Here is a 10,373-nt window from a genome sequence, read left to right as displayed (position 1 = left end):
TAAAAAGTAATGGATTTCTGTATACACAGCCCTAGGGTTAAGAAATGTACCTTCCCCAGCCTGGGCAACATAATGAGACCCCATCTCTACAAAAATTTTACAAAGATAGCCAGGTATGGTGACACATACCTGTAGTTCCAGCTACTTGGGAGGCTGAGGTGGGAGGATCACTTGGGCCCAGAAGTTCAAGGTTACAGTGACCTAGGACTCTGCCGCTGCACTCCAGCCTGAGTGGCAGAGTGAGACCCTGTCTGAAAATAATAATAATTTTTTAAAAAGTCCCTTTCCGCTGATTCTGTGCTCCTGGTTTGGCCTCCCCACCACCACCAGGACAAAAGTGATGTCTTCAAGCCAGACAGGTGCAGGGGAGCCCAGGTAGTCACACCCAGATTTCTGCCCCTGGAAACAGACCCACTAGGGAGCTAAGAAGTGTCAGGCAGTGAGTTCCTGGGGAAATTGAGGCCCCGGTGCTCTCCCAACACTGCCTAGGGAGTAGGGATCCCTTTCTCTCTACTCTGAGGTCCCTGGGATCAGATGAGGTTTAGCCAAGGGGTGGGATGAGCTGGCTAGAGGGAGGGGATTGGGGGCCAGGCTGGACAGGGACCCTCCAGCCTTCATGGCTGCCTCCACTGTCAGTCTCAAAGATGCCAGCTCAGGTGGGGCTGGGCTTCTCTCTTCTGGGGGTGGCTGCACCTGAGAACCAGGTCAGAGACATGGATGCCAAACAACGGAACGGGCTGGCCTCCTAGGGAATGCGGCTAGAGGGACAGATGAGCTGTCTGGAGCAAAGAAGCAGGAATACCCATGTTGGAGACCTAGTAGGCAGCCATTGTGGCTAGGTGAAGGGGACCCCAGCCCACCTCAGGCCTGGCAGGCACTTTGGTCAACCTCTGAGTGCAGGGCTATGAAGTGTGCGGCATTTGAGCCAGGTCACAGATGTTCAGAGAGGTTTCACATGTACTTGATGTCACCCAGCTAGGATGAAACCCCTCTGAAGCTTGACTACTCCATGCCCAAGTCTGCTTATTGCCAACACCTTTACTCTTTCCCCAGCCCTGCCCTCCCTCTTGGGGAACAAGCGCTTTGGTGCCTCTGCAGACTGCAATGTTATCTTGGATTCCTCCAGTGATGGGCAGCTCACTACTAAACCAGGCATCCCAGGACAGAGTTCTCCTCTGTGGATTTCCTGCCCCACTCTGTCTCCCACATGGTTGCTCTGCCGGCTCTCTCTGTTGGGAGACTATAGATGAGCTAAAGCTGGAGAATCACACTCCAAGATGCCAGGGCATTCTGTGGGGTGGCACTGCCTCCACCAGAATCAGTACTTTCTCCTCACACTCAGGGCTTAGTCCAAGCACTCAACCTCTAAGACCTGTGGCAGGAAGAATTCATACCCTTAAAGACTTCTCTGGGGGGTGAGGTGGGGATAGGACCTTGCTGTCCCCTCTGCCTGGCCCTGTTTCCTTCTCCCCCAGACCCCTACCCAAAGCCTCCCCTCTGACTGGTCACACTACAGGACCTGGAGCATGCCACAGGAATTATTATGGCTGTTCTGACTGCATGGGCCCTGGGAGAGGCCCCCACCTCCCAGCTCAGGGTGGCCCTGCCCTGCCTTCTGAGCCTGGGCTGGGGTCTGGGGTCATTCAGGAAGCTGGTGGCCAGTGGTGTGGGTTCCAGGGGCTTGCCTGCACTACACAGTGGCTTAGGAAATTACAGTTGAGTTCCGTGAACTCCAGGGAGTTAGCTCATATTCCTCTGACTTCTGGTCCTTTTGAAGCATCACCTGTTTCCCCTAATACTCCAGCCTCAGTTTCCCCATCTCATGCCAGCCCTCCAAACCTCAGATGAAAGCCTAGAGCTGCACATGCCCCTCCTCTGGACTAGCTCTCGGGGGACCTTGTTTTCCCAGACAGGCTGGCTTCTCAGGGCAAGGACTGTTTTCTGTCTGGTTCCAGCCTCTTGTCATGCCTAGGTGGACAAATGGGGAGCCAGTGAGGTGAGCAGTCTGGGGAGGGGTTGCAGAAAAGCACATCTTGGCTCTTCTTAACCTCTGAGTGACATTTAGCATTTCCTCCCATCTCGAATGCAAGCAGCATTCCCAAAAAGCAGTATTAGCAGTACCTGTGGTTTTTGTTGCTGAAATATCAGAACTTTTCATCTCAGAGCTGTTGCATGAAATCTGTAAAGATTTTTTTCTCTTTTTTATTTTTAAAGACAAGGTATTGCTTTGTTGCTTGGGCTGGTCTTGAACTCCTGGGAAAGTGACCCTCCTAACCCAGCCTCCCAAAGTGCTGGCAGTACAGGGGGGCACTACCACGCCTGGCTGGAAATATTGTTTAAACTCCCTGATCAACTGAAGTGACAGAGGTGGCCTGCTTTTACCATTTAAGGTGCTAACAACAAAAGAAGTTCTGACTCTGGGTACACGTACTGATCCACTCCTCCCATCGGGATAACAAAATACATGGCATCCCCAAAGTGACATACCACAAGTCTTAAAGTGTCTGATGGCGCCATTTCTCCAGTCTCGTTCATCACTTATCTTAAGCATTGGTGAAACCCCACTTGGCTAGAGTGGTGCCTGCCTGCACACATGAGCCTTCTCCCTGTCCTGGACTCAGATAGTAGCCCTGACTGTGGGCCTCTGCCTACTTTCAGACACTCCCTTCTGCCCGTGGGACTTTGGCAAGTTGTCTGCCTGCCAACTCCCCACCCTAATACCTTGCCTTCCTTGCCTCCTTCCCTCCCTCCCTCCCCCCTTCTGTCACCCCAGATGGAGTAGAGTGGCATGATAATGGCTATTTGAGCCTTGAGAACCCGGGGGGGATCCTGGGGGAGAGGGATCTTTCCAGTCTACTTCCAGGCTGGACGTCAGAACCTGGGATTCTGCAGAGTGACCCACTTTGCCCCACAGCTCGGGGCCTGCCTGGGATCTCCTTGGCCAACATCGAGACCTGTATCTGAGCTCAGAGCCCTGGAAATGAACTGGGTGCTGCCCCAAGGATTTGAAGAGACATGTCTGAAGGTGTGGAGCTACTTTGCTCTAGGGCCTTTTAGAGTCAGAGCTCTCTGGGGGCAACCAGGGACTGGGGGACAGACAGGGGGTCTGTGGCAGGGGACACAGCCAGCCTCGTGACCAGGGCCAACACAGAAGAACAGATTGCAGCTCCAAATGTAGAAGCATCTTGGCAGTGAGCTACCGTTGCTGTGGGCACACAAGAGGCTAAGCAGACTTTTGACAAAAGGCTCTGCTTGTCAGGGGATGTTGGCATCAAGTAAGGCTTGTTTAAGGCGAACCTTATATGGCAGGAAGTCAGAGATGGGAGAGATGTGTTGGTGAGGAAAGCTGGTTGGGGGGCTTCCCTCTGTCCTTAGAGAATGACTGATTGTGCCCCGTTTGGGAAGAGCAGTGTGGGTGAAGGGGCAGGAGTCTCATCTGGCTGAGGCCTGTAGGTGGGTGTGAGAGAGGTTCCACATGGAGGTGTGATGGCTCACCAGGGCATGGGGCCATGGCAACCCCTGGGTGACGTTCCCATGAGGTGGTGGGGTGGGGAGTGAGAAAGGGGCCAGCCCCCAGAGATGGGGGAAAGGGAGAGGCACATTGTGAAGGTGCCTGCCGGGCTTCCCTTGGGTAAAGCTGTTCTTTTGAGACCCACCTCCAGGTTTTAGGGCACTGGAGTCTGTATCTCTCAGGGCTTCCTCTCCACCTTCCAAGCTTCTAGGCAGAGGCTAGCAGGAGGGGTACGCCTGGGCTGGGGTCCTTGTCTCCAAGATGTGTCACAGACTCACTCTGTGTGTGACCTCCCCAGCTTGGGGGCTGCACGGAGCAGTAATGTCTCAGGACGATATTGGGGACTCCTGTGGGGTGGTCAACTTTTCACCACCCCAGAGAAGGACACTAAAATCAAAGTGGCCAGGCATGGTAGCTCAGCCTGTAATCCCAGCACATTGAGAGGCTGAGACAGGAGGATCACTTGAGCTCAGGAATTTGAGACCAGCATGGGCAACGCAGTGAGACCCCGTCTATACAAAACATTAAAAACTTAGCTGGGTGTTGTGATGTATATATATTCCCAGCTACTCAGGAGGCTGAGGTGGGAGGATCACTTGAGGTCAGGAGTTTGAGGCTGCAGTGAGCCTTGATCATGCCACTGCACTCTAGCCTGGGTGACAGCGAGTCTCTGTCTCCAACAAAAAAAAGAACAAAAAACTAAATGGATCTTGTTCCACATAGGGCAGACAGGACCCAGAGGACATAGCAGTCCGCAGCAAAGGCACTGGATTCTGAACAGCCCGTTTCTTGTTTGGGGAGAGGGGAACTGTTGGTCCCGGTATGTGGTCCAAGGCTTGGTGACAAATTCCAGCAAACGTTAATGGTTTAAAACGGCAGTCCACATAGATTCGTCTCTCACAGTTCCTGGGAAGCAGGACTCTGGGCTCCATGGCAACCTGGTTCTGCTCTAAGGTCTCAGCTGAGGTGTCAGTGCCTGGGTTTACCTTGAAGGCTTTGCGGTGGGGTTGGTTGGGCACCCCCCTTCACGTCCAGCTGGAGCCTTGGAGCAGGACCTCCTGTGGAACCAGGGTCTTGGCAGACGTCCTCAATGAGTGACGTTGAGACCAGGCCATCCTGGATTAAGGCGGGCCCTGGACCCGTGACAGGCGATCATCTAAGAGAAAGGGGAGGTGGATCTGAGATACACAGATGGGGAACCAGCCGTGAGAGGACAGGGTGGAAATGAGTGTGTGGCCATGCGCCTGAGGCACCTGAGCCACCAGGAGCTGGAGGAGGCTGTGCAGGGTCCTCCCCAGAACCTTTGGAGACAGCATGCCCGGGACACTTCAATGTGGGGCTTCTGGCTGCAGAGCTGCGAGGAAGTAACTCCCTTGCTGCTGTGAGCCACCCAGGTTGTGGTAACTTGCTGTGGCCACCGTATGATGCCAGTACACCTTCTTCCCTCATGTCTGGTGCCAAGGCTGGGAAAGTCAAATACCTGGGGCTAAAAGCACTGGGGTTCCTCAGATGATCCTATTTGCACCCCTGCATGGAGTGTATGCCCACACAGCCTCAGGGTCATGAGTTTTCTGCAGGCAGCCACCTGACCTGCCCAGCCAGGCATGTATCTCCCCCATGGGTCAGTTTGAGAGCAGGTTGGGTCCCGTGTAAGGCTCAGTACTGCTGGGCTTTGATGTCACCTGTTGCCACAGTGACTCTGGCTGCTAGGATCAGACTCCTCCCTTCCTGGGCACACTGTATCCCGAATCCCCGGAAGAACCAAGGGGATCCCCCAGCACAAGCCTTGTTGGGGAGGGAGTCCTTGGTGCACAGGTTTGAGAGAGAGAGTCGGGGCTGGCCAGGGGGCGTGGCTCGGGCAGAGGAGAGTGCTCATGGTGACCCTGGAGGAGACCCTTCCTTCATTCATTGCTCCCAAGGACAGGTGTTTCTAAAGGAAGCCAGTTGTGGAGAATGTTGGTCCTGCAGTGGCGATTAATGCAAAGATGCCCTGAACAAAGCGGGACACATGTGCCTGCCTGCTAGACCTGTCCAGCTGCTGTTCTCGGATGCATGTGCTCTTGTGGTGGGACCGGTGAATGTGTGGCTCCCAGTCCTGGGGCACACCCCATTGTGTGAGGCTGGGGGTCTTGTGGGGAGCCAGGCCCCTGGTGTGGGTCCCTGCACAGAAGCCCCACGCAGCCCCTGTTTTGCTGAGTGCGGCTGAAAACCCCCCATACCCACAGCCCTCTGTCCTCAAATTTTTCTCATTTTAAAAATTGTGGTAAAACACCCATAACATAGGACTTACCATTTTAACCTTTTAGAAAGAATTTAAATTTTTTAAGACAGGGTCTTGCTCTGTCACCCAGGCTGGAGTACAGTGGCGTGATTTTAGCTCACTACAGCCTCCGCCTCCTAGGCTCAAGCGATTCTCCCACCTCAACCTCTTGAATACCTAGGATGGTAGGCACGCACCACCATGCCAGCTAATTAATATATTTTTTCTTGTACAGACTGGGTCTCACTATGTTGCACAGGCTGATCTCAAATTCCTGGCCTCAGGCGATCCTCCCACCTCAGCCTCCTGAGTAGTTGGGATTATAGGCGAGAGCCACTGCATCCAGTGACTTTTTTTTGTTTGTTTCTTTAATAGCTGCCATCCTGATGGGGTGACCTGGTGTCTCGTGGTGGTTTTGATTTGCGTGTCCTGAAGGACTCGCGACTTTGAGCATCTTTCCATGTGCCTGCTGCTGTTTATAGATCTTCTCGGGAGACATATCTGTCTTCCCTCTCATTCTTGCATGCGGATGTCCACAGGCTGACCCCTCAGCTGCTCAGCCAGGCCCCTGCTCCTGTCCACAGGGCCCACCCTCCAGATGCACTCCCTGCCCGCCTCCTGCAGGTTCCAGATGCACAGGGCATGGTGGCCTAGCCCTCTCTGTCTCCCTCTGTCCTTCCCTCACCTGCTTTCTTCATAGCATGTGCACATCTGACATGGTTACTAGTGTGATTTCTGTCTGCCTTTGCTGTGGACACACCATAGACGCTCAGCCAATGCTTGAACCAGCAGGCAGGTGGGACTATGCCAGGACTGGATGGTGGCTCAGAGACGGGCTGCCTGGTCTGGGGCCTGACAGGCGAGAGGAGAAGAGGCCTGCAGCACCCATTGGAGGTGCATGGCTGCCCAGCACAAGAACAGGGGAGAAGGCAGTCAGGCGGGGGCGCTCCTGCCCAGGCCACGGAGCTTTAATTGAAACCCGCCCCGAGCATGACCCCACTCTACCGTGCATTCTTCCCTTAATTGGGGCCCTTCGGGGAGGGGCGACTGAGGTTAATTAAAAAGCCCAGCTGAAGGCATTGTTGTCTTCCTAGCATCTGCTGCCAGCACCCGCCTGCCTATGCCCCACCTGTGCCCAAGGCCTGGGCTACCGGGGTGGGCAGAACCATGCCCCAGGGGCCTCCAGCCCCCATACTGCAGCCTGCAACCAGCCTAGATGGGGGACCTTGCTCATTGCTGGGGCCTTAATGAAAAGGAGACTCCCCCTGGACACCCTGAACTGATGGGCCCCAGTGTTCCCACCGTGGGAGGGCGAGGGCAAAGCTGGCTCTGGGACACCAGAGTACCTTGGCCTGTCCTGGCCTACTTGTGTCAGCTCCTAACTCCTACCTTGGGGGTCTGGGTGCTGCCCACGGCTCCCAGGCGACTGCACGGTGACCCTGCCCTCTCCCACTCCACTGCCCATCACCTGCCGGCCCAGCTACACACCTACACCTGGGAGACCCCTTTCTCAGGAGGCAGGGAGTAGCCAGGGCTGCCGTGGAAGGTTCTGGGTGCCACAGGAACATGCAGAGGGTGGGTGGCCCCATGAGGGAGGCTGGCACGGAGGGCAGGGAGGGCTGTCGCACTGCCCTCTCAGCGTATGCCCTGGGGCTCGGCCGCAGTGAGGGAGACAGACTCCTTGGAGCAGAAGGACCACAAAGAGGAACTCAAGCAGTCAGGGAGTGCTGGGCCCCCTTCTGTCCCAATGGAGGGGGTGATAGATGAGGTGACAGAGTGTCACCGTGGCCCGCAGGACAGCCACCCGCCCAGAGCCTAGGCACACATCCGGGCCTCCCAGGGCTGTGGTCCAGGCCCAGAGGCCTCCACAGAGTCTGAGTAAGTAGGCAGGTGGTGGGAGGAGGCCCTGTGCACCTGGCACGCAGGGATGCTTGTGATCCAGGAGAAAAATGAACCCTTGGGAACAGCTGGGAAACATCTAAACAACCGATGCACCTGGTGCAATAGACTTGCAGGTGCAGACAGCAGCCACACTGAGTGCTAGTCAAGGGGCCCCATTTGCTGAGTAGGCACATGGCCTGGAGCCTGGGAGCCAGGCATCACCCCAGGCTGATGGTGTGGAAGCCCAGGGAAGCCCCTTGTGCTACACAGCAGGCCATGATGTCCAAGGGGCCAGGGTGGGATTCATGCCGTAAAGGTGGAGGCTGCTTATCAGTCCCAGGCCGCAGAACAGGGGACAGAGGCAGACGCCATATCTCCTCCCTGACTCGACCGGCCCACAAAGAAGCAACTCAGAATGGGTTGTGGCCAACTGCACACCTTTAGGCAGCACTGAGCCAGGATGGCCTGAGTAGAGCCACCTGTGGTTAGGCACAGCCCAGGAAAGTGCCCACACTAACAGGGAACAGACTGGCCTCTGACCCTCCACCTTAGGCAGGCTGAGTGACACAGAAACGGGAAGGTGACCAGGACTCTGTGTCTGCAGGATCCCCACGTGATGCCCCAGACACAAAGTATACAAACCATCATGGACACTGAGTATGGTGCCTTGACACCCCAACAGCACTGTGACCCCTGCACTATCCCCTACACTATCCCCCTACATATCCACCTACGCTATGCCCCACACTATCCCCCTTCACTATCCACCTACACTCTCCACCTATAGTATCCCCGTACAGTATCCCACCTGCACTGTTCCCCTCCACTATTCCCCTACACTATCCCTCTACACTATCACCCTAAACCATCCCTCCTACACTCTCCCCCGCTACAGTATCCCTCTACAGCACCCCCTACACTATAGCCTCAGCAATATCACCCTACGCTATCGCCCTACACTATCTCCCCTACACTATCCCCCTATACTCTCCCACCTACACTATCCCCCCTACTCTATCATTCTACACTATCCCCCTACACTATCCCTCTACAGCATCCCCTACACGATACCCTACACTATCGCCCTGGCAATATCACCCTACTACACTATTGCCCTACACTATCCCCTACACTACCCCCTACACTGTCCCCCACACTCTCCCCCATACCATCCTCCTACACTATACCCTACACTATTGCTTCTGCAATATCACCCTACACTCTCCCCTTACACTATCCCCCCTACACTACCCCTCCCTACACTATCCCCCTACACCATCCCTCTACACTATCACCCTGCACGATCCTCCTACACTCTCTCCCATACGCTATCCCTCTATACTATCACCCTACACTATTCCTCCTGCTATATCACCCTACATTCTCCCCCTACACTATCACCCTACACTATCCCTCCTACACTATCTCCCTATACTACCCCCCTATGCTATCCCCCTACGCTATCCCCCTACACTATGGTATGCCCCCGTGCTATTCCCCATACTCTATCCCCCGTACGTTATCCCCTACACTGTCCCTACTATGCTATACCCCTGCGCTATACCCCTATACTATCTCCCCTACACTATCGCCTTTGTTGTCCCCCCATGCTACCCCCATGCTATCCCGCTACTCTATCCCCCCGACACTGTCCCCCTACGCTATCCCGCTACACTATCCCCCTATACTATCTCCATACACTATCCCCCTACTCTATCCCCCCTACACTCTCCGCATACGCTATCCCCCTACACTATCCTAGTACACTATCCCCCTACACTGTATCCTACATTATCTCCCCTACACTATCCCCCTACCCTATCCCCCCACACTCTCCCACTGCGCTATCTCCCTACACTGTCCGTGTACACTATCCCCCTACAGTATCCCCGTATGCCATCCCCCCATACTCTTCCCCTACACTATCCCCCTACACTCTTCCCCTACACTATTCCCCTGACACTATCCCCTCTATGCTACCCCTCCATGCTATCCCCCTACACAATCCCCCATACCATCCCCGTGCACTTTTCCCTTGCACTATCCCCCTACTTTATCCCCTACACTCTCCTCCCTACGTTCTCCCCTACACTATCCCCCTACACTATCCTCTCTACACTATCCCCCTACACTATCCCCCACACTCTCCCTCAACACTATCCTCCCTTCACTATCCCACTACACTATCACCGAATGCTATCCCCCTACGCTATCCCTCTACACAATCCCTCTGCACTATCCTCCCTACACTATCCTCCAATGCTACCCCCCCACACTCTCCTTCTACACTATTCCTCTACACTGTACCCTACACTATCCCTCCTACAATATCCCCCTACACTATCCTCCTACCCTCTCCCCATACACTAACCCCCCCTACACTATTCTCTCTACACTATTCCCCTACCCTATCCCCCCTACGCTATGCCTCTACACTATCCCTTACCTTATGCCCCTATGGTATCCCTACTCCACTATCCCCCTACACTATCCCCCGATACTATCCCCCTACGCTATCTCCCCTACTCTATCCCCCTACGGTTTTCTTCTACACTATCCCCCATGCTATCCTCCCTACGCTCTCTCCCTACACCATCCCTTATGCTGTCCCCTTATGCTATTACCCCTTCACTATCCACCTACACTATCCCTGCTACAGTATCCCCCTATGCTATCCCTCCTACAGTATCCCCCCTACGCTATCCCCCTACACTATCCTTC

This window comes from Rhinopithecus bieti, unplaced genomic scaffold (assembly GCF_001698545.2).
Source record: "Rhinopithecus bieti isolate Rb0 unplaced genomic scaffold, ASM169854v2 scaffold_14404, whole genome shotgun sequence".
Taxonomy (NCBI): Eukaryota; Metazoa; Chordata; class Mammalia; order Primates; family Cercopithecidae; genus Rhinopithecus; species Rhinopithecus bieti.
This window is presented reverse-complemented; position numbering follows the sequence as displayed.